The 7940-nt window shown below is 41.7% G+C and overlaps 1 pseudogene; it reads right to left on the bottom strand.

Moving 5' to 3' along the window:
- Positions 1-2064: 2064 nt before the first annotated feature.
- Positions 2065-7940, bottom strand: part of LOC120018611 — a 31463-nt pseudogene continuing 25587 nt past the window's right edge.

Here is a 7940-nt window from a genome sequence, read left to right as displayed (position 1 = left end):
TCCTATAGTCAACCCTTTAAACAAGACACCGCCAGACCCGTGGTGGAGCGGACGCTAGGTAACCCCTGCCCCTTGCTGCTAAATGCCAGGGAGATAACCTCTACAATCCAGTTGGAGAGACGCTGCTTAGAGAGCGCCCTGCCATGAGCTGGATTAGCAAAACAGACAAAAAGCTGTTCACATAACCGGATATCAAGGGTCCATTCAATGTATGTGCGTAAAGCTTGCACCGGACACAAGGTATTTAACCTCTGTTGCTCTCCAGAAGCAAATGGATGAGGTGAAAAAGGAAAAAGCTAAGGACCTGTAGGACATAGCCATGACTTTCGGGGTGAAGGCCGCATTTGGACGCAATGTCACCTCAGAGTTGCCCGGGGAAAACTGAATACAGGAAGGGTGTACAGATAACACTTGAAGGTCCACAACATGTTTAGCCGAGGCCAAAGCTGCACACAGAGCCTCCAAAACCAGTGCCAAGTCCCATGTGGGCACAATAGGTTTAGATACGGGTCTGAGACAATGTAAACCTTTCAGGAACCGCACCACCAGAGGGTGAGCCCCCAGTGAGGCTCCATTAATCCCCACATGACATGCTGAGCTAGCAGCCATGTGTACTTTTAACGTGGAGAATGCTTTTTCCTGCTATAAAATCTCCTGTAAAAACATAAGGATGTCATTCACAGAGCACTGAAAAGGAACAAGTCCTTTATCTTGGCACCAAAGCTCAAACGGTTTCCACTTATACGCATACAGCCCTCTCAAGGAGGGCACCCTTCCAGACTGAATGGTTGAAATAACATTCAGAAGTAAACCCCTAGCCAGCAGATTGGCCCTCACAGGGGCCAGGCCAATAGGAACCAAATCTCTGGCCTCTCGTGCCAAACCTGTCCGTGCACCTTGGTCAACAGATCGCTGTGCAATGGGAGTTGCCAGGGGCCTACCTAAAAGGCGAATGATCTCCACTAACCAAGGCTACTTGAGCCAACGGAGCCACAATAATTAATGATAATGAGTCAGAGCGACTGGCGCAAACGCGCAAAAGAGGGTCAGAGGACACTGTTGCACCAAAGATTCCCTTCCCAACGGGGCAATCGGGACACTCATTGAGAAAAATAGACGACAGTGTGTGTTTTCGTGCAATGGGTAAAGATCTATGTCGGCCATTCTGAACTGGGAAGCCACCCAGGGGTGTAGTCTCCAATCCTGTGGAAGATAGCATCTCTGCACCAGAGTTGAGCCAACCGTGAACATGCACCACCCAAATTGAGAGTGAATGTGTATGGCTCCACAGTAGGAGGTGGAGTGACCGAGTCCCATCCTTTCTGTTGATGTATGTCACCGTCGTCATGTTGTCGGATCTGACAAGCACCTGCCGGCCCGACAAATGCAAGAGGAGGCGCCTGAGCGCTAAGTACACGGTCATGAGTTCCAGGCAATTGATATTCTGGGGACCCTGTGACATCGTCCATACTCCCCAAATTCAGATAGAGGACCTACCTGGTCACAAAGTATGCCACTCTGTCCTGATAATTAACACAGAAAACACACCACACCGTTGCGGACACCAACTTCACTTTGTTGGTGATATGACGAGAAAAAACGATTCAAACAGGCCATACCACGAAACAGTCTTAGAGGACTGCTTAACCTGTGATGCGCTGATCGATTCAGGCTCAACAATTTCCCTCATATCTCAAACTTTCTCAAAAGGGCAGTGGACCCAGCAAAACGTTGGTTAAAAATGGAACAATGCGACACTAAACTCTGAGGTTTCACTCAGGCTACCTTGCCTCTCACCAGGCATCTCCTCCTAACTTCCAGAGTATGTCATTTATCCACCCTGTGTACGTGAATAGCATTGACACCCAGCAGATGCTGATTGGTATATATTTAATAGACCTTTTGGTACCACTAATGGATTGGAAAAACAACCAAGTATCAGAACTCAGGATAAGACCCAGATGCAGACAGCTAGTCACAGATGTTTATCAACCCAAACAGGGGGCATGCAAAAGACAGGTCAAAGGCAGGCAGAGGTCCGTAATCCGGGGCAGAGTCAATAAGTTATAGAACGGCAGGCAGGCTCGGGGTCAGGGCAGGCCCCGGGGAACCTAGGAAACAGAACTAGAGAAACCAGGGAGACGGGAAACACGCTGGTAAGATGTGACAAGACAAGATGTGACAAGATAAGACGAACTGGTAACAGACAAACAGAACACAGGTATAAATACACTGGGGATAATGAGGAAGATGGGCAAGCATAAAGACAGGTGAGACAAGCACAAAGACAGGTGAAACAGATCAGGGTGTGACAACAATAATGGTCACAAATAACCATACCTCCCCCACTGACACCACCGCCTTCATCGAAGGCTACCTGCAAAACATTACGCAATGACGAAGGAACGGCGACATCAACAGAGAAACCCCTGGTGAACTTGGTGGCAGATGACAGTGTGACAAGTTCAATTCTAAAGTTGACCGAACATGAGGTTTTCCCGTGTGGCATGGGTGAATCTCCAGCCGACACATACCGCCCTCCACTGATATGCGGCATGTGCCTAAATGGCACAGTAGTTAAGGATACCATACTGGCAACCTGGTCAGAAAAATCTGCAAACAGTTTGGAAATGTTCAACAACATTTCAAAAGCGGCTAACTGCCACCCCTTTTCCCGAAAACGTTCAGATTCCCACTGGGAACGACTCCCCAGACAACACTCACTGCTTTAGGGGTGTGTGCGCTATCACTCGGCAAAAATTGGAGACCTCTTACACTTCAGTGTCCTAATGCAAAAATCCTAGCAAAATGCTGATATTATTCATCCTAATCAGACAGGTTTTTTTACATGGTCGATACATTGGAGATAATATAAGACAAGTACTGGAAACAATAGAATACTATGAAACATCGGGGACACCAGGCCTGGTTTTCATAGCTGATTTTGAAAAGGATTTTGATAAAGTACGACTGGAGTTTATATATAAATGCCTAGAATATTTCAATTTTGGGGAATCTCTTATAAAATGGGTTAAAGTTATGTATAGTAACACTAGGTGTAAAATAGTAAATAACGGCCACATCTTAGAAAGTTTTAAACTATCTAGAGGAGTAAAACAAGGTTGTCCACTATCAGCATATCTATTTATTATTGCCATCGAAATGTTAGCTGTTAAAATTAGACCAAACAATAATATTAAGGGATTAGAAATCCGTGGCTTAAAAACGAAGGTGTCATTGTACGCTGATGATTCATGTTTTCTTTTAAAACCACAATTAGAATCTCTCCTTGGCCTCATAGAGGATCTAGATACTTTTGCTATCATCTCTGGATTAAAACCAAGTGTACTATATTACGTATTGGGTCACTAAAAAATGCACATTTTACATTACCATGTAGTTTACCAATTAAATGGTCTGACAGAGATGTGGACATACTCGGTATACAAATCCCAAAAGAAAGAAATGATCTCACTCCAATAGATTTTTATAGAAAGTTAGCAAAAATAGATACGATCTTGCTACCATGGAAAGGAAAATACCTGTCTATTTGTGGAAAAATCATCCTTATTAACTCTTTAGTCATATCACAGTTTACCTATTTGCTTATGGTTTTGCCTATGCCTAGTGACCTGCTTTTAAATTATATGAAGAAAAATATTCAATTTTATTTGGAACGGCAAGCCAGACAAAATTGAAAGGGCCTATTTATATAACGAATATGAATTCGGAGGGCAGAAATTATTAAATATTAAAGCATTAGACCTATCACTAAAGATTATTATTCAGATTACACCTGCTCTCTTTCGGTTGTTTGAAAAGGAAATAATCTCCAAAATATCGTTATTTTTTAAACAAGCCTTAGAAAGTTGGTTGCAATTTCAGTTTAATCCACCTGAAAAGACAGAACAAATAATACAACAAATATTGTGGTTAAACTCAAATATACTAATTGATAAAAAAACATATTTTTCGAAGAAATTTTTAAAAAAGGTATAATTTTAGTGAATGATATCATAAATAGGACTGGTGCTGAGATCAGTGAGATCATATCACACATGCAGCTGGAAATGTCTGCTCTACACAAAATTGCAACCAATTAATTGCAGCATTACCACAAAAATGGAAGAGGCAAGTAGAAAGAGAAAAAAGTAAGGAACTTGTATGCCCTGTATTAAAGAACATAAATGGTTAAAGAAAAGTGTGATAAATAAAAACATACCAATTTCATTTAAGGACCAAAAAACTGACAGCTGTGCCAAATAAATTGCAAAATAATTGGGAAGAGATTTTCGATGTACCCATTCCATGGCACATGGTTTATGAATTGATATATGCAAAACAACGCCGGATTCAAAACTTTTTCAATTTAAATTATTATACAAAATTCTTGCAACCAATAGAATGTTAAATATATGGGGGAAACAATCTTCCCAGCTCATTGTGGAGAGGTTGGAGTCTGTTTGATTGAGTGTGTGGACAGGTGTCTTTTATACAGGTAATGAGTTCAAACAGGTGCAGTTAATACAGGTAATGAGTGGAGAACAGGAGGGTTTATTAAAGAAAAAGTAACAAGTCTGTCAGAGCCGGAATTCTTACTGGTTGGTAGGTGATCAAATACTTATGTCATGCAATAAAATGCAAATTAATTACTTAAAAATCATACAATGTGATTTTCTGGATTTTTGTTTTAGATTCCGTCTCTCACAGTTGAAGTGTACCTATGATAAAAATTACAGACCTCTACATGCTTTGTAAGTAGGAAAACCTGCAAAATCGGCAGTGTATCAAATACTTGTTCTCCCCACTGTATATACTGTATGTGTATATGTATGCATGCGTGTATGTATATGGATATACGTATATATTTACCCCAAAAATATATGGGGGATTGGAAATGATGCAGACAATTACATTGATGGAAGCAACATTCTTTCCGCAATATTAATCTTGTCAATAGGGGGAGCTGTTAGCACAATTTCTTTCTTGATGTTCCCAAATTAAACTGCCTCGTACTCAATTCTTGCTCGTACAATATGCATATTATTATTACTATTGGATAGAAAACACTCTCTAGTTTCTAAAACCGTTTGAATTATGTCTGTGCGTGAAACAGAACTGGACTTAGAGCAATTTCCCTATGTGGAGTTGAGAATGCAGATTTTTCCAACCTGTTCTCAGACCTGTGTATAACTCTGCCTGTCTTCTATTGGTTGAGATGCACTGCATACGCCTTCCCCTGGGTGTCAGCGAATAGAGGGCCTTGAAATGGAGTCTCTAGGCAGATCCGAAAGTCTATAAATTGATTGGAATCAAAGGGTCCCCTCTTTTGATTCTTCGCGCTGACGCAGTGAGGACCTTGGCATGTCGTTTTAGAAGCTCCCGTTTTAGCTCCTAGATATATCCGGCTCTGTTTTTATTCGATATAGGCTTTAAAGACATCATAATCTTGTTATTTTAAACCGATTTATATCAGTTTATGTCAGTATATTGCGATTTTAGGGTATTTCAATTTCTGGCGTTGTAGGAAGTTGGGTATCTCTCTCTCGCATGCCATTGTTTACTGCTAATTGCAACGTGGAAGATGACTTTCTCCAACCCAGCAACGATTCTTTTGGACAAAGGACACCTATCCCAAGATTCTGATGGGAGGTCATCAAAAAGTAAGAACTATTTATGCTGATAATTCATTGTTCTGTTGAAAAAAGTCAAATGCATAAGACGCCATTACTTGCAGTGTAGCCTTGCTTTATCGCACCCTGTATTGCGCAGTAACGTTAATTTTAAAAATGTAATTCAGCGATTGCATTAAGAACTAATTTGTCTTTCAATTGCTGTCCAACCTGTATTTTTTTAGTCAAGTTTATGAATAGTTTTCGATAAGAATAGGTGCCTTTCCAAGATGGCGCCGGACAGATTGCTTGAGTATTTGGACACTATTCTCATTGTATAAGCACGATTTGTGCCGCTAAATATGCACATTTTCGAACAAACTCTATATGCATTGTGTAATATGATGTTACAGGACTGTCATCTGAAGAATTCTGAGAAGGTTAGTGAAAAAATTAATATATTTTGGTGGTTTATACGTTATCGCTCTTTTTGCCTTGAATCAATGCTGGGGTGATGTTTGCACATGTGGTAAGCTAATATAACGCTATATTGTGTTTTCGCTGTAAAACACTTAGAAAATCTGAAATATTGTCTGGATTCACAAGATCTGTGTCTTTCAATTGCTGTACGCTGTGTATTTTTAAGAAATGTTTTATGATGAGTAATTAGGTAATACACGTTGCTCTCTGTAGTTATTCTAGTCGCTTTGGTGAGATTTGTGATGGTGGCTGCAATGGTAAACTATGATTTATACCTGAAATATGCACATTTTTCTAACAAAACATATGCTATACAATAAATATGTTATCAGACTGTCATCTGATGAAGTTGTTTCTTGGTTAGTGGCTATTTATATCTTTATTTGGTCGAATTTGTGATAGCTATTGATGGAGTAAAAAACTGGTGGAGTAAAAAAAGTGGTGTCTTTTGCTAACGTGGTTAGCTAATAGATTTACATATTGTGTCTTCCCTGTAAAACATTTAAAAAATCAGAAATTATGTCTGGATTCACAAGATGTGTATCTTTCATCTGGTGTCTTGGACTTGTGATTTAATGATATTTAGATGCTAGTATTTACTTGTGACGCTATGCTAGGCTATGCTAGTAGCTTTTCTACTGATGGGGGTGCTCCCGGATCCGGGTTTGGGAGGTGTTAGAGGTTAAGCTGACCCACCCCTTAAAATAAATATGTAGTATGTACAGCACAGTATGTACAGCACGCCCGTGTGGCCTGTTTTGAAACCAACGGGAAAATGGTGTCTTACCATTATTGACTATAGGCAACTCAACAAGCTGTGTCGTTGTCACGTTGGCCAATGACACAGCTCGACCAAGAATTGCCAAAGGTGGCAAATGCAAAATACTTCTCCACCATAGATGTGAAAGTCGACCCTCGTGACCAATACAAGTTCGCTTTCTCTTTCTTGAAGCCTGTTCAAAAATGTGTAATCGCTTTTGTATGCAGATGACTCTGCTCTACTGGTGCCCCATAAGAACAAAGCCTTAGTGTTAGAGATCCTTAGTGCAGAGTTATCCAATAGCAGTACATTTCTTTCAGATAACAAACTTTCTCTGCACTGTGGAAAAACAGAATCCATCTTATTTGGTTCCAAAGTAAAGCTTGCAAGGTTCCCTTGTTTTAGTATCATAGTGGTCTTGTCACGTCTGCTCCCGCTCTTCCCCTCCCCTGGCGCTTGAGGGCGCCAGAATGCCTTGCATCACTCACTCCTGCCATCCATCACGTACACCTGCCTTTCCTTGTCACGCGCATCAGCGTTATTGGACTCACCTGGACTCTCTTATTACCTGTTCATTTTCTCCCCTATATGTGTCAGTTCCCCAGCTCTGTTCCCCGCTTCTGCATTGATTGTTTTCTGTTTGCTAATGCTGTTTATGTCTCGTTCCTTGTCCGTTATTTATTAAATGTTACTCCCCGTACCTGCTTCGTCTCTCCAGCGTCATCATTGTGACAGAATGCAGAAGCCATCACACGAAGCATCGGGGAGTACTGGCGTTCTGGTTGGTATAGTGGCATCGGCTCTGGGTCACCACCGATGGAACCGGGGGTGCATAGCCTGCTCGTCGGGCTTCCACGCCCTAGCAGGTTCGAGAGGTTTCCTTGCCCCGGTTGGCTCGGATGGCGCCCATCCCACGTCGGGCCTCAGCTGGATCGTCAGTTCTTGTCTGCCCAGCCGGTCCAGGAGTTTTTTGTTTGTTTGTTTTTTGTTTTGTCGGTGACGTCGGGGGTGGATTCTGCCGCCGTTGGAACCGGGGGTGCCTAAGCCAGCCCGTCGAGCTTTCATGCCCTGGCTGGCTCGAGAGGTTT

The sequence above is a fragment of the Salvelinus namaycush genome, chromosome 23, assembly GCF_016432855.1.
Source record: "Salvelinus namaycush isolate Seneca chromosome 23, SaNama_1.0, whole genome shotgun sequence".
Lineage (NCBI taxonomy): Eukaryota > Metazoa > Chordata > Actinopteri > Salmoniformes > Salmonidae > Salvelinus > Salvelinus namaycush.
This window is presented reverse-complemented; position numbering and strand designations above follow the sequence as displayed.